Source organism: Falco cherrug, chromosome Z (genome assembly GCF_023634085.1).
Source record: "Falco cherrug isolate bFalChe1 chromosome Z, bFalChe1.pri, whole genome shotgun sequence".
Classification (NCBI taxonomy): Eukaryota; Metazoa; Chordata; class Aves; order Falconiformes; family Falconidae; genus Falco; species Falco cherrug.
Window position 1 is genome coordinate 33,945,876 of NC_073720.1, and position 22,524 is coordinate 33,968,399.

The following is a 22,524-nucleotide window of genomic DNA, read 5'->3' on the forward strand; positions in this document are numbered from 1 at the left end:
AATTTAGCCTCTGACGCAGTTCAATGGCAATCTTTGGATATCATATCAGACAAGATTTTTAAGGTGTTAGCTAAGGGAGGAGAAAAACTTATGATATGCATTGAATCAGATTTGTCTAGAAAAGACCTCTTGGAACTCCTAGTTAGAAAACCGGAAGAGAAGATCTGAACTAGAGTAGCATAGAATAGAACAGAAGAGAACAGAATATAATAGAATAGTTCAGTTGGAAGGGACCTCCAATGATCATCCAATTCAACTACCTGACCACTTCAGGCTGACCAGATATTAAAGCACAGTTTTAACGGCATTGTCCAAATGCCTCTTAAGCACTGACAGGCAGAGGGCATCGGCCACCTCTCTAGGAAGCCTGTTCCAGTGTTTGACCACCCTCTTGATAACTTAAGTGTTTCCTAATGTCAAGTGTAAACCTTCCCTGAGGAAGCCTTGAACTATTCCAACGTGTCGTATCACTTGATACCAGGGAGAAGAGATCAGCACCTCCCTCTCCACTTCCCCTCCACAGGAACAGAGAACAATGTGATCACCGCTCAGTCTCCTTTCCTCCAAACTAGACAAACCCAGTGGAAGATGTCATGGGAAGGTATGTCCTCTGAGATTGCCCAAGGAATCGATCTGCATGCAAGCTCGTAATTGCTAAACCACATCTTATAAACTCAAGTGTCAGTTAAGAAATATTCTGCATGTCTTATGTCTTACGTTCTTCTAATGGTTGGTTGGGGGTTTTTTTGATGGTGGAGGGGATGGTTGTGGGGTTATTTTACTAGGAAGCACACATTCATTATGTCATTGCTATGCCTCTTCCTATGTTTTTGAAACAGCTCTATGATCACTGAGCTGATGAAGACTCCAACTTCCTTGAAGTCATTAGAGTGGGAGTAATTCATGTCTACAGCACTCAGGAAACAGAGACATCTGCCTGGGTCTAGCAGGTTTGACAGGACTTCCCACACACTCCAAGGTAGTTAGCTAGAGGGTGGTGGGATCTGCTGGTCTTAAAGTGTGGGCAAATGCACCTTGCCACATTGTCTGCAAAGCACTGAAGTTTAATCCATTTTGGATTAGTCTTCCCAGTGGGCTACTTCCCTCAAAGATCTGCTGGCTCAGCTATTGCCTAGCCTACCTGGAAGCAGGCTGGGGAAAACTCTGCTGTAGATCTAAAATTACACTAAACACCCAGTTATGTAAACATCTCTCACATCCTGGTTTGGGCTGGGATGGAGTTAACTTTCTTCTTAGTAGCTAGTACAGTGCTGGGGTTTGGCTCTGATGTGAGAACAATGTTGATAAGGCACGGATGGTTTTGGTTGTTGCTGGGTGATGCTTACACCAAGTCAAGCACTTTTCGGTTTCTCAGGCCCTGCCAGCGAGAGGGCTGGAGTGGCACAAGGGACTGGGAGGGGACACAGCCAGGGCAGCAGGGATATTCCATACCATGGGACGTCATGCTTGGTATATACACTTGGGGTGTTAGCTGGGGCCTGGGGATCGTTGCTGGGGGACTGGCTGGGCATCAGTCAGCGAGTGGTGGGTAGTTGTACTGTGCATCACGTGTTTTCCTTTCTCCCTTTTCCTTTGGATTTTATCCTTTTTCCCATGTTTCCATTATAACTGTTGTGTTGTTAATATTATTATTGTTGTTGATTTTATTTTTATTGTTATTGTTGTCATTGTTGTTATTATTACTGCTCATTTCTTTTTATTCTGTTGAAATTATTGAATTGTTCTCATCTCAACCCTTGAGTTTTACATTCCTTTTCAATTCTCCTCCTCACCCTTCTGGGTGGGGGGGAGTGAGCAAGCAGCTGCATGGTGCTTGGTTGCCAGCTGGGGTTAAACCACGACAGAGTCCACGACCACTAAGCACACAAGGTGGCTAAATTAATGGGGCAGTCACTTCAAATCAAACATATTAAAAACCTCCCAAGTCCCAGACAGAGCACTCTAGTGAAAATGCTATAAGCATTTAAGTACTTTGCAAAAATTTGATCCAGGTTTAGTTTAGATACTAAAAGATTACATCTAAAAAGAAAAAAAAAAAAAAAAAAAAAAAAAAAGGAAGTGGTTAAATTAATAGAGTTAAAATACAGTTAGGTTTATCACATAAAATGACAATGGTCCTGATTCTGAAAGCTACAAGTCACAGGAAAGGGGGAAAGTGTCCTGGGTAAAAAACACACCATGCTTTCCTGTTCTTACTGTTGTCCTTAAGTCATTTGTTACAGTTATAATTCTAGGTCACAGATGTGCGGTCTGATCTGGTAGGGTACTTCTTGCACATAAGTGAAAATATCTGTATTTTAATGTACACATCTTTATGAACGCTGATTACTAATCACACTTAAATTAGCACATGGTACTGGTCATGTCTTTGCTGTCCTGATTTCTTAAATTTCAAACACTCTTTGTGTTCTTTGTTGCCTGTTATCAGAGCTCCTTCTGTTTTGTAGTCACAAATGTTGAAATTTGCTTTCATGCCATTTGAACATAGCTTAATTAATCCATAAATCTGGAAAAAAATATTTTTAAAAAATGCAAAACCTCATAAAAGCAAGCCAGAAAAAATAAACAAACCTTAAACCATTATTTATCCCTTTGTGTGTATAAGGCCTGAGCAATACTGTTTTCTGGTCAGAGTAACTTTGTGTATGAGCAGGGAAATTAACTTAGGCAAATACCAATGTTACTGCTCATGGGGGTTTTTTATCTTCTTGCCTCTTTGTTATGTCATGGATGAAACATTTCAAGTTAAAGCTGAAAAGCCTAATATGACTTTCAGTTTTTAAAGACTTACTTGAAAAACTAATTTGTAAAACATTTTTTTTAATTATTGATAGTTATTATACATATGATAGTCTGATATGTTGTTTTAAACATAGACTGCCTTTCATATGTCATTTCCCTAGGAAAATACCTTTGAAATGTATTAAAAAAGAGAAAATAAACACTTTAAAGTGAGGATTTCTTAAAGAGGTGTCTGAAAACTTCACAGATTTGGCAAAAAAATAGTAATATATATATAAGAATAAATTACGGTAAGGTATTAATATGCTGACTCTCATTCAGCCATTTTTCTGTAAGGTTGCAAAAACCCACAAATTACTTTCCTGTCACTACAACTAGATCTAGAGAAAAGAAAGGTAAAATATAAGGGCATGTAGTATACAAATCCACTGATTTCACCAGTTTCCACAGCTATCATCTCTTTAAAAAATCATATTACTGCTTTTCAGTACAGAATTGTTTCTGCTGTGCCCTGCCAGGCTCTTGGCTTCCTCAGCTGCTGAGCCTGGAGAACTGAAAGAACTTTGGAATAACTTCTTTTAAGATGCCCTGTTAAGAGAGAAGGTGACAGACTGAAACAAATCACACCTCTGGTCTTGATGACAATGTTTAGTATAAAAACCTATAGAGACAGGAAGAAAAATTAGCCTTAAGACACTGACAGGGTCTTAAGAGAATTTTGAAATCTCCCAGAACAGCTAATTGCATGGTTTTGTGATACTGTTATCATTTACTCCATACTAGAGACACTGAGAAATGTTGTTCAGTCTTGAGGCAAAGCTGGTTACTGGGCATCTGATACAGAATATATTTCTCAAAAGCAGCTGGCATTGGGCCACATCTGCATATGCTGTGCTGATACTCTGCTGTTTGATCAGATTCTTGGTAGATCTTTATATAACAAGCTTTCACTTACTGTACGGTAGTTTCAGCTTCCATTCTCAATTCTTATCTGAATATGACAAGAGGAACTATTTTTCAGCTGCTAATTTAAGTTTGATACGCTGTATTTACTGCTTTTTAAAAAAATCTGTAAACAGAAACAAAGACATTCATTTTCTGAATAGAGCTAATATAATATATAAACATATAAGTAAACATATATAAATTTCTATATTTTTCCATGTGTATGTACATACAAACATATAACCATATTTATGCCCATACGTATATACACATCGTATTCCCACGAATACACAAAGACTGCATATCTGAGTAAATACTGGAGTTGCTTTATCAGTTTATACTTTTTTTTTTTTGTAGAATTATAGGTAAAATGTGTCCAGAAACTCTAAAATGCTGGTGACTGATAAAAAGAAAGGAGAGGACTAGGGTAATTCACCCAACTGTGAGCCTACTCAGGGCAGATATAGAATATCAGGCCAGGTGAAGGACCTGAATCTTTCTGTCTCTGCTTTAGGCCATTCCATTTGACTTCTAGGGAGTCTGGTAATGAGAATATCACACAGTGAGGAGAACTGCATTTTGAACATGTATTTTATCTACATAATAGCAAAATGATTATTTTGAAGAAAATTGCAATTAAAAGTACTTAATAAAAAATATCAGAGGGATGGTAGGAAGAATACATACTGCGTACATCTCAAGTGAGTTTGGAAATTTATGATCATTTTAACAGAAGATCCACATGAAGGCAGCTTTTTTTTTATATTTTACCTGCTGCTTATACTTTTCTACCTCATTCAGAAAGAAGAGCAGTTGCTAAAGCAGTTCAAAAAGCCAAGGGAGATGTAGCTAAATTGGCAACAGAAGAATGACTTTGAGTCACTTCCACAAAGGTCTGAAACTTCCTTTTAAAATTTAGACACAAATAGAAAGAAGGAACCAACATAAGGATGCTGATACGAAGCAGATGAACCACAGGGATAAGTCTGCCATACAGGCTTTGATCACAAAACTCCATATAAAGCACAGGAAAGTTTTTAATATTTGATGATCTCAGACCTCTGGCAAACACATAGATCAACTGAAAAAAAGTAATTGCCTACAAGTGGTCCGAAAAACGCTAGGAAAGAGTGGGAAAGGGGAATCCAGGTCACAAGCCTCTACCCTGGCATTAATCCTTCACCAGTATATTGGGAACCATCCAAGGCACCCGCACTCGCTCAGATCTTGTCATGGTTCAAAAGCCAGTAAGACAGAGGCAATTCTTACTCAGCTGTATAATCCCTGTGGACTTTGAGAACACACTTGCCTTGCTGAAGTTCTGTTCCTACAGGTAAAACCTTTGCAGAAAAGGTCCATGTAGGTGTTCCTGAGAATGCAGTCTACAGCCTGAGTGCTGTTTCAAGGACAGATAGCCCATGAGTGCACAGAGGCAAAAGTACCTAAAGGTACCTCTAAGGAGAGCTTTAAACAAGACTTAGCGTGGGAAGGGGGTAGAGTTTTGAGTAACAAAGAAGAGCCAGGGGCTACTGATGCATAGGGCACCAAGAAGGGAACACCTGTGAAATGTCTGTATTGGGTTTACATGGCAAGGTTCTGGTAGCAGGGCAGGATGGGGGCTGCAGGGGTGTCTTCTATGAGAAGACACCAGGACCTGTCCTCATGTCAGAAAGAGACAACTCCAGCTGGCTTCAAGATGGACCTGCTGCTGGCCAAAGCTGAGGAAATTGGCAATGCTGGTGATACTGCCTCTGTGAAAGTATGTTTTATTAAATGTAAAAACCGCTTTGCAACAGCAGCTGTAAGACAGGAGTGAGAAAATATGAAAGAAACAACTATGCAGACTCAAAGGTCAGTGAAGAAGGAAGAAGAGGTGCTCCACAAGCCAGAGCAGAGATTCCTCTGTAGCCCACAGAGGACCAAGGTGAAGCAGATATCCAACCTGCAGCCTATGAAAGACTTCGTGCTCAAGCAGGTGAATGTGCCTTGAAGGAAGCTTCAGCCTGTGGAAAGCTCAAGCTGGAGAAGGCTCCTGACAGGATCTGCAGCCACACAGAAGCAGGGTTTCTGGAAGGAACTACACTCCATGGGGAATCCACACTGGAGCAATCCTTTCCTGAAAGACTTTAGCCTCTTCTTGAAGAACTGGAGCCTGTGGGAAAGACCCATGTTGGAGAATTTTGTGAAGGACCGTATTCTGTGGGAGGGGCCCAATACTGGAGCAGGGAAAAGTGTGAGGAGGAAGGAGAGGCAGAGGCAAAATCTTATAAATGGACTGCAACGCCCATTCCCCAAACCCTTGTGCTGCTTATGGAGGGGAGGACATAGAAGAGTCATGAGTGAAGTTGAGTCTGGGAAGAAAGGGGGGGTGAGGGGATGGAAGGATTAGTTTTGTTTTTATTTCTCACTATCTTATTCTTCTATTAATTGGCAATAAATTAAATTATTTTTTTCCCAAGTCAAATCTGTTTTTCCTGTGACAGTAACTGGTAAGTGATTTCCCTTTCTTTACCTTGGCCCATGAGATTTTCCATCATATTTACTCCTCCTATTCTGCTCAGGAAGGGGACTGAGAGAATGATTTGGTGGGCACCTGATGGCCAGCCAAGGTCAACCCACCAGAGCCTGCTCCTGTAAAAAAATGACACAGTCAATAGGCTAGCTGAGGTGTCTCTATACCAATGCACATAGCATGGGTAACAAGCTGGAGGAGCTGGAAGCTCCTGTGCAGCTAGAAGGCTATGATCTAATCGCTATCACTGAAACTTGGTGGGACAAACCACATGGCTGGAGCGCTGCAATCAACGGCTATAAACTGTTCAGAAGGGACAGTCAAGGAAGGAGGGGTGGAGGGGTTGTCTTCTATGTAGAAAAATGAATGTGTAGACTGCACAGAGCTGTCTTTGAAAAACAGCAATGAATAGGTTGAGAGCTCTTGATTAGAAATTAGAGACCAAGTTAACAAAGGAAATCTTGTGGCTAGTGTTTAGTACAGATTGCTTGATAGAGGGTAGGATGTTGACGAAGCATTTTTACTTCAAGGAGAATCACACTTGGCTCTGATCCTGCTGGGGGACTTTGATCACCTTGACAGCTGCTGGACAAGCAGCACAGCAAGCTCTAAGCAGTCCAGGAGACTCTTGGAGTGCATTGAGAGTAAATTCTTAATCCAGGTGATAGAAAGTCTGACCAGAAGAGAAGGGTTACTGGACTTGTTACTTACCAACGCAAGAGAAGTAATTAAGGATGTCAAGATCGGTGGCAGCTTGGGCTGTAGTGATCATGCCCTAGTGGCATTCACAGTCACAAGGGATATGGGCCAGATGAAGAGGAAAGTCAGGACACTGGAATTTTAGGAGAATGAATTTTCAGTTAAGGACTTAGTGAATGTGACTCCCCAGAAAACTGCTCTCAGGGATAAAGGAGCAGAACAGAGTAGGCAGCTCTTCAAGGCCATTTTTCTTAGAGCACAGGAATTCTTGATTCCCACATGTAAGAAACCAGGCAAGACAGGCAGGACACCAGCATGGCTGAGTAAGGACCTCCTGATCAAACTAAGATGTAAGAAGGATATGCACAAACAGTTGAACCAGGGACATGTATCCTGAATATAGGGACACTACTCAGATGTGTAGGAATAAGATTAAGAAAGTTAAGGCACAGCCAGCGCTAAATTTGGTGAGGGATGTGCAGAATAAGAAGAATTGCTTCTACATATATATAGGTCAGAAAAGGAAGATTAAAGAAAATATACCCCCCAATAAACAAGACAGGAGACAACTGACATGGAGAAGGCTGAGGTACTCAACAATTTGTTTGCCTTGGTTTTCACTGGCAGTTTCTCTTCCCACATCTCCAAGGCCCTGAACTTCAAGGTAAGAGAAGATCAGGTACAAGATCACCTGAGGAACGTGAACATACACAAGTCCATGGGACCTGATGAGATGCAGCCCAGGGTCCTGAGGGACCTGAAAGATTTAGTTGCTAAGCCATTCTCCATCAGATTTGAAAGGCCATGGCAGTCAAAGTCCCCAGTGACTGCAGAAAAGGGAAACTTCACACCCATTTTTAAAAAGGAAGACCCTCAGAACTACTGACCAGTCAGCCTCACCTCTGTGCCCAGTAAGATCATGGAACAGATCCTCATGGAAGACTTATCAAAACATATGGAAGGCAAGCAGGTGTTCAGAGACAGCCAACGTGGCTTCACCAAGGGAAAATAGTGCCTGACAAATCTAGTTGGCCATCTGCAACGGAGTGACTACATTAGTCAACAAGGGAAGAGTAACTGATGTCACCTACCTGGACTTCTCTGAGATATTCGATGCAGTCCCCCACAACATTCTTACCTCTACGTTGGAGAGATGATGGACTATTTGATGGATGAGGAACTGGCTGGATGGCCACATCCAAAGAATTATAGTCAACAGCTCGATATCCAAGTGGAAACCAGAAATGAGTGCTGTCCCTCAAGGGAGTGTACTGAGACCAATACTATTTAATATCTTTACTAAGGATGTAGATAGTGAGATTGAGTGTACCCTCAACAACTTTGCAGCTGATATCAAGCTGAGGTGCAGCTGATACCCTTGAGGGAAGGGATGTCATCCAGAAGGACCTGACAGGCTTGAAAAGTCGGCCCATGTAAATTTCAGCAAGGTCAGGTGCAGGGTCCTGCACCTGGTTGGGGCAATTCTTAGTATTGGTAGAAACTAGGGGATGAATGGATTGAAAACAATATAAGTACAGACTGGGTGATAAATGGATTAAGAGGGTTGTGAATTGCCAGACATGAGCTGGCAATGTGAGCTCATAGTCCAAAAAGCCAATCGTGTCCTAGGCTGCATAAAAAGAAGCATGGCTAGAAGGTTAATGGGGTTAATGCTCTCCACTTTTATGAGAACCCACCTGTAGTACTACATCCAGCTCTGGGGTCTACAATATAAGAAAGATATGGACCTTTGCTGGTTTTGGCTGGGGTACAGTTGATTTCCTTCATAATATCTAGCATGGGGCTATGTTTTGGATTTGTGCTGAAGACAGTGTTGATAACACAGAGATGTTTTTGTTATTGCTGAGCAGTGCTTCACGGAGTCAAGGCCTTTTCAGCTCCTCACACTGCCATGCCAGTGAGTAGGCTGGAGGTATACAAGAAGTTGGGAGGGGATAGAGCTGGGACAGCTGACTCCAATTGACCAAAGGGGTCCATACCATATCACATCATGCTCAGCAATAAAGTTGGGGGAAGAATAAGTAAAGGGATGCTCCTAGTAATGCTGTTTGTCTTCCCAAGTAACCGTAACATGTGATGGAGCCCGGCTTTCCTGGAGACAGCTGAGCACCTGCCTGCCCATGGGGAGTGGTGAATGAATTTCTTGTTTTGTTTTGCTTGCGTGTGTGGCTTTTGCTTTACCTATTCAACTATCTTTATCTCAACACATGACTTTTCTCACTTTTGCCCTTCTGATTTTCTTTCCCATCCTGCTGGGGGGTTGAGGAAGCAGCTGTGTGGTGCTTAGCTCTTGTCCAGGGTTAAACCACGGCAATCTGTTACAGTCGGTCCAGAGGAGGGCTGGAACACGTCTCCTGTGGAGACAGGGTGAGAGAGTTGTTGTTCATCCTGAAGAAGAGAAGGCTCCAGGAAGACCATATTGCAGTTTTTCAATACCTGAAGAGGGCTTACAAGAAAGATGGAGAGAGACTTTTTATAAAGGCCTGTAGTGAAAGGACAAGGCGGAACAGTTTTAAACTGAAAGAGGACAGATCTAGATTAGATATAAGGAAGACATTTTTTACTATGAGAGTGGTGAGACACAAAAACAGGTTGCCCAAAGAAGCTCTGGATGCCCCATCCCTGGAAGTGTTCAAAGGTCAGCTTGGATGGGGCTTTGAGCAACCCGGTCTAATGAAAGATGTCCCTGACCATGGCAGGAGTGTTGGAACTAGATGAACTTTAAAGGTCCCTTCCAACCCAAACCTTTGCATGATTCTGTGATTCTAAGGCTGGAAGTCTTCCCCTGTCAAGCCTGAGGCCAACACACTATCTGGCACTTCATGGGGAATCTAAGTTAATCACAGAACAGTTCTACAGCACTTGCAACTGTGTGATAACACCTTCAGATGTGGTCGTTGCATGACCAAGGGAGAAGCAACCATATATGCACATCTGCTTTTGCAGCTGGATTACTCACACTGAGGTTAGGCAAGCCTGAGTACTATCAGTAGTTATTAATCACTCAGAAACAGTACAGTGAAGACAAACTAATAGAGGAATTTAGACCAAAATATAAAATAAGATAAAATACTCTAGATTAAACAACAGATACTACCAGTATGTTACATCAATAACATTTAATTGAATTCTCTACAGTTATTTGTTCTTTGATCTACGCACAGTTTTAAAGTAGTTGTGATTTTTAATTGAATTTTGTTATGCTAAACTCATGTAACACATAGGCACATTTGAAGACTTATAATCCTTATACGCATGGATCACTCCCTGAACTGCTGCTTCTATAGAAGCACTAAATCAGTGTGATGTTGCAAATATAAGGAACTAGGCTGTTCAAATTAGAATTGCAGCAGGGAATTTATTAGTAAATATTTCATCTAGGAAAACCACGCAACTGTCAGTCCCTCAGGCTTAAGAAATTACAAGCATTTTTAAGTATGGCATCTAGACTTTTAGACCCAATCTTGGTACGAATAGGTAGCCAAATATACAATAGTTGTTATTCATACCAGCATGGTGCCTACTTCTACTGTTTTCTGTACAAAACCAGAAAATGTGGCCTACTGCTATTTAGAAATATTAACTATTCACTCAACGTCTTGGTCAAGACTGAAGTAATTTGTATAAAACCCCAAGTAATTCAGATATGATAGATGTGCCTATGAGAATAAAACATGCCCATCCTAATCAAGGATCACAATAACCTTTTCAGTTAATTCAATACTGTAGTTTCCACAACATTTTTTAATTGAGATTCTTAGGTAAAGAATAACCCTGTTCTCCTCCAAACCTGCCTATAGCTTTCAGGCTATTTGTGTATGCCGCCTTTATCATTGTTCATTCTTAAGATGAATGCTATCACTTACATTCCCACTGAGATATTTAGGGGTCCCTGTAATAAGTCTTTGCTTCCCAGATATAGTCCTCTCTGAAGTATGTAAGTACGTGGAAAGTGAAGAATTATCTATTATTCTTTCAAGGTAGGTTCTTCTTGTGAGTAGCTATACTTTAAAAGGGACAAATAAATAAATCAGTAAATAACAACAAAAATATTGAATATTTGCAAACAAAATTGCAAGTAAAATTGAGTATAATTGTGGTGAAATTAGAAAAAAAAATACATTTAATTAAGAAACATTCTCAAGCAATATTAACAGAATATGAATTCTTTTGCCTCCTGCAAAATTGCCTCCTCCTCTTGTTACAAAATCACTGCTTTTTTCACAGAATTGCAGGATGGCTCAGGCTGGAAGGAACCTCTGGAGGTCATTTTTTCCAACTGCCCCTGCTCAAGCAAAGTCACCTAAACAAGGTTGCCCAGGACTATGTCCAGACAGCCTTTGAATATCTCTAAGGTGGGAGACTCCACAACCTCTCCAGGCAACCTGTGCCTGTGCTCAGTCACCCCCATTGTGAAAAGGTGTTTCCTGACGTTCAGAGGGAACCTCCTGTGCTCCAGCTGATGCTCATTGCCTCTGGTTCTGTCACTGGGCACCACTGAAAAGAGCCTGGCTGCATCTTCTTTGCACCCAGTCCCTTCAGGTGTTTGTACGCATTGAAGGTATTCCCCCTGAGCCCTCACTTCTCCAGGCTAAACAGCCCAGCTCACTCAGCCTTTGCTCACATGAGTGCAAAGCTCCTTGTGAACCCACAGCCTACTCGCTGGTTGGATGGCCTGAGAAACAGAAAAAGTCTTGACTCTATATAAGCACTTCTCAGCAATAACAAAAACATCTCTGTCTTACCAATACTGTTTCCAGCATAAATCTAAAACATAGACCTATACTAGCAACTGTGAAGAAAATTAACCCTACCCCAGAAAAAATCAGCTCAGTTTTCTGTGTATAATTGCTTATTTAGAGTGAGATAATGTTGAGATTTGGCCTCACATACCAACATGATATGCTAGCATAGGGCTACAGGGCTAAGCATGTTAATTAATGTAAAATGTTGTCTTAGAAGAGAAATAAAATCTAGGTCGGCGGTGTCTGTGTGTGTGTGTGTGTGTGTGTGACATGACAACAACTACACCATCAAAAAAAGGAATGAACTCTTGTTTTACTCTCTCCCCAGTCCTTTGATGGAGGTGTAGAGGACAAAGATTCTGTGCAGAAATGTTCTGGTTTCTAATATAAATCAGTAAAATCAGATTTCACAATATTAAATAAAAATGGTTTCTATGCACAAATTTGCAAAAGTACAGATGTAGTTTTAATTTAATATTCTTATCTAACCATATTCTTTTAAATCAAGTTCAACCACATTTCTATCCTTAGATAAATCTCTACTGGCAGCTCTTTCAGAACAATTAACATTAGCATTGAGAACACAATACTGGTGATATTATTTCACGTGTAGGACACAGAATCCATTTCATTCACCTAAAAATTAATACAATCTCATGGAAGAAATATATGTTAATATTCAGCCAGTTTTGCATAAACAAATATTATTTATTTCTTTCAGTATCCTTAACCCTACAGATACCCATTGTTAATCCTTGAATTCAGGATTTAAGAGATTTTTTTTAAATTTAGCTGCTCCAGCAATTTTGTCTTTTATTTTAAAATATGCTGTATCTCTGAACACATCATAGCCTACACTGATAATAGTTTATAAATAAACATTGTTATTCATTTGCATTTTGCAGCTCCAGTAAAAAATGTATTAGCCTTCATTATTCTGTTCATGAACCTGATGATAATTTCTACATTGTCTTCTTTAATTGCTTTCCAAGTTCACAGCTCTTCTTCTATTTAATAATCTTACATTTACATTGAATTCTTTATCCTGAAAGACACCAAAGCCCTTCAAAAACTGTGAGCTGAATTCTGTCCTCAGTTTTATCCAAACACCCGCCAGCTGCAAAGAAATGGATAATCTCTGAGGAGATAGTTTTATAATTTGAATAAAATAAATTGATCAGCAGAAAATGAAGTGAAATCAACTAGTTCAAACTGGTAAGAAGTGGTTTCCTGTAATTTAATTTGTTTTTCTTCTGGGATTGCTCATTTTTTCATAAACAGGTTTCCCTAGTCAGCTGGAAGTTCATAATAAGTGCAAAGACTGTACTTATTAAAAGACTGACTCTGTACTACTTTCATACCAGTTTTCCCTGAATTGCTTTATCTCTGTGCTTATGTCATGTTTTGTGGGCTTCATTTTCTCCAGTTTTTTTTATGCAGGTAAGTAGGCTGAATAAAGTCAATGTTCCAGGTAATCTTGAATCTACTATGTTCAATGTGGATCCATCACATTACAGGTGTTTGCCTGATCAGAGTGTTCTGGTAGCTTTCATCAAAAATATTATTGTGCCCTCTAACAATATTGTAAGCATTATCTAGCATGCATACTTTAATTTTCCATTTCCAAACCCTAGTATTTGTATGTTGTGCACCCTAAAACATTTAGATGAAAATGAAGATTCTATTACCATCCAAATTAAAGATTCTGGACGCTGTTTTTAATAATCAAGTGAATCAGTAAAATAAAAATACTAAAAAGGTAAATAAACTGTCAATTTATGGGTAGTACGGAGTCTGGTGATGAAATTAAATCAGGTGTGTATTATCTGGGGATTTTCAGGATATAGAATTCTTATTTGGGGGGTGGGGGTTAGTGTGTAAGATTTTTTTTCCCCTATATCTTAGAAACAATCCTTGCATAAATATTTTTGTCTGCACGAGGTTAACACTCCAGACTAGTTAAGTATTGAAGATAGTCAAATGAAGCCATGTTTAGAAAAGTGATGGGCAAAGACAAATGTCAAATGGTATTTCTAAAAGGAAAACTACTTTTTCAGCAAATATTATTCATCAATTTTTTGCAGTGATTCCAGGTTACTGTTTTCCCACAATTAAAAATCTACCATGTAACACAAGCTTTAAAAAAGCTTTATACTGTATACAAGAATTCCATCCTGTTTCGTAAAATGTCATAGTGATCTCTAGTCTTCATATATCAGGATTTTTAACCAGTCATAACCAAGTGAAGATATATAGCGAATAAAACAAACAAAAAAATTAATTATTCTTTATAAGGATAGTACTCTAATTTTTAGGTATTTTCTTACTTTCCTTCTGCAAGAATTCTGTTACAAAGTTTCTGAACATTTTCAAAGAACATGCTTTACAAAATATTGTGAGCATTTGTTTGGTCTGATAACAAAAGATTACAGACTTCAGAAGACAATGCAATTCTCAGGTGAATAATGCCAAAGCAAAACTTCTTAGCCACAGAAAATTTGTATAACTGTAGGAGCAGAGAGCATCTTTTGCCTTAATGTAAAAGTTCTAAGAGAAGCAGTGCTTTAATTTCTTACTGTGTTAATGGTATTCTTTTTTGGGCCTCTCTTCTGATGTGTGGGATTTCTACATCTCCTTGACCTTCCAAAGAATTGAGAATAAACTCTTTGCTTGTCTGCAAAAACACGTTATTTTTCCCCAATATTGTAGAATCATGTCCACAAAGCAAGAATCAGAAGGAAAACCATAAGACCAAAATGCTTATTCAATTTTTTTTACAAAATTGACCAGAAATGTTATTAACAAACATGTTCATAAGCAAGTACAAATATGCACAGAGCTTCTAGATAGTCTCAAGATAGCTCAGCAGATCCCTTGCCTCTTGGAGTTGAGTATCTTCTCACAGATTAATTTTAATCCTAGAAGTCCATTAACTTCAATTCTTTTTTTAGCATGAGGGGCACTTAAATCTCAAAAACTTTTATTATATAGGTTGTTACCCATGTTTTTTCTTAGATTACTTAATGAGAAATTACCAATATTGAAAGATCTTTAATAAGTATGGATTGTGAAAGTAGGGACAGGACAGGTTTTCAATGGACAAATAGACATTTGTGTTACGAACAAAATGTCCCACTCACCTCTGAATACTTTTGATTTTTACAGGAAGGATTCTTATACCTTTTTTCATGAGAAATAATTCTGTACTTGAATGTGCAGCTGCTGTTCATCTGGGCGATCTTGTTTCTGATGCTCAGGAGATTGCTGCCACAGATCTTCAGCTGTGTAAAACCTTGAGGGTCCACCATGCCAAAAAAAGAAAATGTAATTTCAATTCATATGAGACCGTGAAATGCTAGTATAAAAGGTCAGAGCACATAGTCATTTATTCCTCAGTTGCTGTAGTCTGGAAGGCGACTCCTTTGTAGAAATATAGAGATGGTTATACCCTAGAACAATAAGAGAAGGACAGGAGAGGTCACAGTCACTAGAGGAAGGATCTCAGATGCACAGAAAAGAAGAAGCTGGAGGTACTCAAATATTACCCATCATCACTGGAGAGGTCTTCAAAAATCTCTGAGGCAAACAAAAGAAAAGCCAGCTCAGACACAGTTGTCCAAGACACTTGTTAATTTATTGTGTGATGACACAGTCAAAGAAATTTCTTTGTTAGGGCAGTCCACCATGCAAATCTGTGTTAGGGCAAATGGCCGATCAAAATTGCATATGAAACAGAGGGAAACTACAAAAGTGTCATTCTCATTTCGCTTTCATAGTGCTTCATCACTGAAGGTTTCTTCATACTTTTCAAATGGTCATTGGCTAGGGCTCTGCCATCATGTTTCAAACTTTCATAAAAGTGTCAGCCCTTCAAAAATTAAAACAAAATCTAGACTTCTGTGTTTGACTCAGATACTTATAAGTTTTACTTCATATTCATAAGGGCTAAACCCACTTTTTTCCAAAATAAAAAAATCCAAAAACTGTATTACTTCCATTTTCACACCAACTTTTAAGTACTAGCTTTTTCAGTATAGTCCTTCTTTCTTAATGCTATCCTGAATCTCACAATGGTAAGATTGGTTACCAACAAGAGCAAACTGATAAAAACATACGCATTCCCACATATCACCTTCTTCTACATGAGATACCAACAAATATAAAGCCAAAACCTAAAATATGAATCTGATCTTTTAACCATGACAGAAGTAGAAAATATTAAGCAAAGTAAAATTGCCTTTGCATGCCAAAACCTACCTCAATACCTCTTAAACAATTGACTAAATTACTAAATGAATTAATCCATTTCATACTGCTTTTGTATAAATATTGAGAGTGTTAAAAGGAAACTAATTTACTGAGGTGTTGGCATAGGACTACATTCATGTAGAGTCAAATCAGACAGGACGGTCAGTCACATCAGATTTAGTGGCAATGGGGGTCTTTAAGAATCCTTACAACAAAGACGCCACTACATCTGATGTGGCGTCTTCAGATTGACTGGTCCACTGACCATTTGTCTGCTCAGGTTTTATAATCCAGCTGTCCTGTCGTTCTACCTGACCATTCTAGTACATCCATAGAACAATGCCATAGGATAGGAACATGGATGCCATTCAGGTTGAAGGGAATGTGAGGAAGTCTGCAGTTCAACATCCATCTAGTTGCCCTCGATATGAGGTTACACTAGGTTGCTTAGGGTTTTGTGCAGTCACTTGAGAACCGGCAAGGACAGAGGCAACACAAATTCTCTGGTCTCCTCTGTTCTGTTGCTTGACTGTCCTCTTGATGATTTCTTTTTTTAAGATCCAGCCTGAGCCTCTCTTGTTTCAGCTCATGTACATTTTCTGTAAGCCTTCCACCATGTGCTACTGTGAAAAGCCTGGCTGTTGTCTTCTCAACCACCTCTGTGTCAGTGCTCCAGGGCTGCTGTAGGTTCCTCTAAAGCCATCTGTTCTCCAGGCTGAATGATCCTTGGTCCCACAACTCTCTTCACAGGGCAAGGGCTGCAGCCTGCAACTGTCTTGCTGGCTTCTCCTGAATACAGTCATGCTTATTTACGTCTTTCTTGCATTCAGGAGCCCAAAATTGCATGCGGTATACCATATATGGTCTAAGGAGTCCTGAATAAAGGAGGGGTGACTCCTTCCCTCAATAAGCTGGCTGTGTCCCTGTTCATATAGCAGAGAATTCAGTTGACTGCCTTTGCTGCTAGGATACACTGTAGGTTCATATTCTGCTCGCTGTCCACCACATCCAACAATCTTGCTACAGAAAGAGGTGCTTGTCAGGCCTGCAGTTCCCAGCCTGTGTTGGTTTAAAGGGTTTTATTCTTTCCCAAGTGTAAGAGTTTGCATTTATCTCTGTTGAATATCACCAATTTCTTGCCAAGACATTCCTCCAGCTTGTCCATGTCTCCCTGGACAGCAGCCCTACCCTCAAGCATATCAATTAGTCCCTCCGTCTGGTGTCTACTAAATGCTTTATATGCAGGCATTCCATAAAGTCTTCCAGATTACCAATCAAGATGTTAAGCCAGACCAGTCCCCATGTTATCCCACTTGTTACCAGCATCTGGGTAGGGTACAGTTCATTAGCCACTACCTGCTGAGTCTAACCATCCAATAAGTTTTGTATTTGTCTGGTTGTTCTCCCATCCAGGCTGTATCACCCTAATTCAGATATAAGAATATGGTGGAAGACAGTGTCAAAAGTCTTGCTAAAGCTGAAATGAATGAATCCATTTCTCTCCTGCTCATGAAAAATCTAGTTATTTTATCACAGAAGGCAATCCAATCTGCTGGGTCAAGCATGATATACCTTTGATTAATCTATGCTAACTGTTCGTAGTCACCTTCTTCACATGCACAGAAATGTGTTTCAATAAGACCCACTCCATAATTTTCCATGTTATTGAAGCTGGTTGACAAGTCTGTATATCCCCAGATTGTTATTTTGCTGCTTTTTTTGATAGAGTGTAATATTTGTTTTCCTCCAGTCATCACAGATCTCCTCAAAATTTCACAGTTTTTGAAAGATATTAAAGAGCAGCCCTACGAGGACATTGGCCAGCTCTCTCAGCAACCTTGGATGCAGCCTGTCTCGTACCATGGTTCTCCTATGTATTAAGTTCTTCCACATAACTCCTGACTTGATCCGCACCCACTTTCTTCTCCTTGAATCCCTCGCTAGTTTTCTTTGGTAAGACTGAGGCTATGAAGCCATTGAGTACCTCTATTCTATTTGTATCCTCTGACATAAATCACTTGCCCCAGTCAGAAACAGATTCCTCTTTTCTTTGTTCAACTCTTTATTAGTCACAGCTTCTTGCTATTATTGTTTATCTGTGGAGATGATAGCTGGGGAGTTCCTTGACCACTGAACAAATGAATGATCTAAGAGCACTGACTATTCAGGCAGACATAAACCTGATTTACAACTTTTCCTTACTTACAAATTAAGAAAAGCTTGATTTTCATACTTAGGCTTCACCTGCAAATAAATCCTATAACTCATGCCACACCAGTCATTCAAATACTACATAAATGTAGCTATGCTTACTGAAAAAAATAATTGCTTTACATCCACTGCACTGTTTTTGCTGAAAAATGTTATTTTGATGTGGCAAGCCATGCCACACCATGAAGGAAGACTTACTTTCCAAATTTCTTTACATCTGAACATGCTGACAATCAAATCCAGACATGTCTTTAGGACAATAAATGAGCAACCTATTAAATGCTCTTTTACGATGTCTATTATATTATCAAATACTTTCCTTAAACACGATAAATACACTTCTCATTGTTCACAACTGTATTCTTGTGCACACCAAATTTTAAGTTGTAATTCAGTTATTTGAATTGTTTGAATGCAAATTGAAGTTTCAGATACCTCTTGTATTTGTATGCTGAACCACTTGGTTATATATATTTATTTTTTTTTGGGGGGGGGGTTGGTTTTGTTTCTAATCTGAAAATATTTCATTGTCTTGTTCTCTGAAAAAAAATATAAAATAGATGTATTTCTTAACCCAGACAAGTGTGAGAAGTGTGAGAAGTGTAACAAGTGTAATACTGGACCCCAAACCACAATCTTTGGGCAGAATAAGCCATGACAAAGACAAAGATAAACCCATGGGAAGCTGAAAGAAATAAAAATTCGTACACCTTATGTCACCTGTCCAGTATTGCTGTCAGTAAGGCAAGCAAAATATTAGGATACATAATGTATACAAATACGTGTTAATGATTCTATACATAGTCATACACAATACACTAACTGTGATCATGTATCTTAACTGCATGAGCTGCAAATGGGAAATTCTTCCTTGTAATAGAATCAACATAACATTTATTACTTGTGATATGCTAAAAGTTCTAGTTAAAGTTTATTTAGACAGATATGTTACATAACAAGATAAATTATAATTTATTTTTCATTGAAATTAAGAATTGCATACAAAAACTGTCTTAATCAGAAAATAAAATGTGAGCATGTTCTTAAAAGTTACATAAGAAAATCTGTTGTTTACAGTGTAATACATGTGCTGATTTGGAAAACAACATGTCAGGAGTAGGTCATAGAAAGCAGTCATCTAAGACTTGTAAATTAATGGCTATCAGGTAATGACCGTATGCATACAATTCTTTTTAAAAAGCCATTACTCACTAGAAGCAATGAAGAAATTGACTGGTTTGGCTTAACAATTTCCCATCCTCTCATGTTCAGCTGTGTCTCCAGAAACTACCATTCTAAACACAAATCAGCCTTCTTGTTTTCAGTTATTGGAGTCACCTGCAAATTTGGCTATTCATTCTACAACCTTTTACATTGTGACTAAAACCTGAATATTAACGCATATGTGTTCAGCCCATATTCTAAAAGTACACATAACTCTGTAAACTTTTGTATGCCTTTCATAATTTGTTAGTTTGCATGTTATTTACTTATGAGCCATAGGCTTCCTTATTTTAACTTACCAACCATTGAAAGAATTTTTCCAGTGCTAGGACTGCAGGATTACGTCCTACTTTTAACAAATATCCCTTATAAATTATCTCTCCTTGCAGTTCTTACATCACTGCTAGCACTGCTAGTTTTGTAGTTTTCTTTATAAACGAAGGCCAACTTCTTATTCCATTAAATCCATTGGCAAAATTCCTGCTGATTTCAGTGGGAATAGATTTGAACTCTTATGTCTCAGCTGTCAAGTAATAGCTAGCACCTATAGTGATAAACATTTACTTTTTATATTGTAACTGTCTATATAAGCAGGTTAATGATGTCAGAGTACAACCTAATGGCAATTTAGGCTGATGACACCACCACATCACTTTGTTCTGTAACTGGCCAAAGATTTTTATTCTCTTTTGCTTTTGCCCCACATTAGGTATTCCAAAGTTCAGAAATTAACTTTCTGAAGATTAATGTTGCACTTCTTTGAAACTCGTGCAGTGTTGTGCAGGTGGGAAGCATGGTATCAGGAATTGTTTTACCCTTTTGGAATAAGAAATCTTTCTGTGGCAGTGTCTAACAGATTATGGCCCAGTCCTGCATGGTCCTAAGTATCATAAGATTTTCAGCATATTCATCGCCAAGTGAAATCAGTGAAATATTCATTAAATTAAGATGTTATTAAAGAAACCTCCTTCACTCAAGTATTTGCTGTCAAACCAAAGCACTTTAGAGCTAAAATACCGGCCTCCACACAAAATATAATTCTGTGCCCACGTTTTGTAATATTATCACTCAATAAGGAAAAAAGTGATGAACACCTGCTAAGGTGGCTCCATCCACTGGCTGGGTAGAGAGCGGTGGATGTGGTTTATGTTGACTTCAGCAGGGTTTTCAACACTGTCTTCCATAATACCCTTATAGACAAGCTGATGAAGTATGGGCTAGACAAATGGAGAGTGAGGTGGGTTGAAAACTGGACTGCCAGGTAAAAAGGGTTGTGATCAGAGGCACAAAGTCAAGCTGGAGGTCAGTCATTAGTGGTGTACCCCAGAGGCTGATACTGAGTTCAGACTGACCTGGGGTATGGAGAGAGTGCACCCTTAGCAAGTTTGCATATAATGCAAAACCGGGAGGAGTAACTGATAATCCATGGCTAGAGGTTTTGGATAGACTGGTGAAATGGGTTGGGAAAAACATCATGAAGTTTAGTAAAGAGAAATGCCAAGCTCTCCCTTGGTGGAGGCAGGGATAACACATTGCATTAGCACATGCTGGAGCTAACTGGCTGGAGAGCAGCTTTGCAGAAAGGGACCTGTGGGTCCTGGTAGATGCCAAGCTAACCATGAGCATGCTATGTCCTCCTGTGGGGCTCAGCTTCCCAGCAGTGGAGACAGAGACATAATGGAGTGAGTCCAGCAAAGGGCCACACAGATGATTAAGGGAGTGGAGTATTTGTCATATCAGGAGAGACTGACAGATCTGGCAGCGTATTGCCTTGGGGAGAGAAGGCTCAGGAAGATCTTACTTGCATCTAGAAACACCTGACTGGGGGCAGGGATAAGTAAGCAAGACGAAGCCAGACTCTTCTTGGTGGTGTGCAATGACAGGACAAGAGGCAATGGGCAAGAACTGAAATACAAGAAATCATCCTGTGTGCCACACTGGGCAAGGACAACTTTTTCTAGCGCACAGGCAGGCATAAATTAAGCCAAAGCATACAGAATGATGCACAGGCTAAAGGCAGCTAGTCCCAATGGAATTGTTTGAGAACTACATAATTTTCCTTATTCTAAAGGTGAATTCAAACTATATCATTCTGCAGGTTTTCTTTCTCCAACACAAACCAAGGAATGCTACTTAGTTTATATTTACATAAACATTTATATAGTGACAGAAATGTGCCTCATGTAGACACACCGTTTGAATATTCTGTGTTAGACATTTTCCTTTCCAGTGAACATGCTGCTGTTTTAATTGCAGGACTCAGCAGTCAGTCAAAGCTTATATCACTAACTGCTTCGGATCAGAGAAGGTGTCATTTGATATTTTTTACTGTCCTTCTAAAACACCAGGATAGCACCAAAATACTGAACACTAATCACACATTCTCACCACTTTTCACTGTTCTCTTGAGAAAAATCAACAGTTCCAAACTGATGATCTCAATTTATCCTGTTCCCATCCCAGCCCCACCCCGCACTGTAAGACCCCCATCCTCACCGCTTGGGAAAGGGCTTATTAATATAGATTATGAAAGATACTTGAATGGTGACATGTGATCCAAGGAGAAATGTTAGACTTCCGGACTTATTTATTTTTTTTTTAATTAGCGTGTACAACATGATTTTAACTCTTATGGTCTCCCCAGAACATAAAGTTTGCTATGATCCCAAATGGTAGGGCACATATATAATTTGCTGTGTGCCTACAATACACACACCTTACATATCTCAAGACTATCATTCAAACAACAACAACAACAAAACACACCACACCCGAGATATAAAACATGAACATGAATTGCAAAGACAAAAGTCTTGCTCAGTAATGGAAAGATGAAAAATATTTATAATCAATCAGTCACCTACCCCTCTCAAAAGAGTTAGTATATTAAGTATTACCTTCCAATGTGTTTCAAACCAGCTTTTAAAATACTATTCTTGCAGTAATCTGCTCTACAAACACAGAATGCCACAGAATTTTTTTATTATTTTTTTTTTTTTTTTACAGGGAAACAGGATAACATAAGATTATCAGGCCTCAAACAAAGCTGAATTTACCACAGTGTTCAGTTTAATTTTTTCCATGTTTTGACACATTTAACAAAATGACACTCTTTTGGAAGCTAGTGTGTGAGCGTTTTCTGACTCTAGACATTTT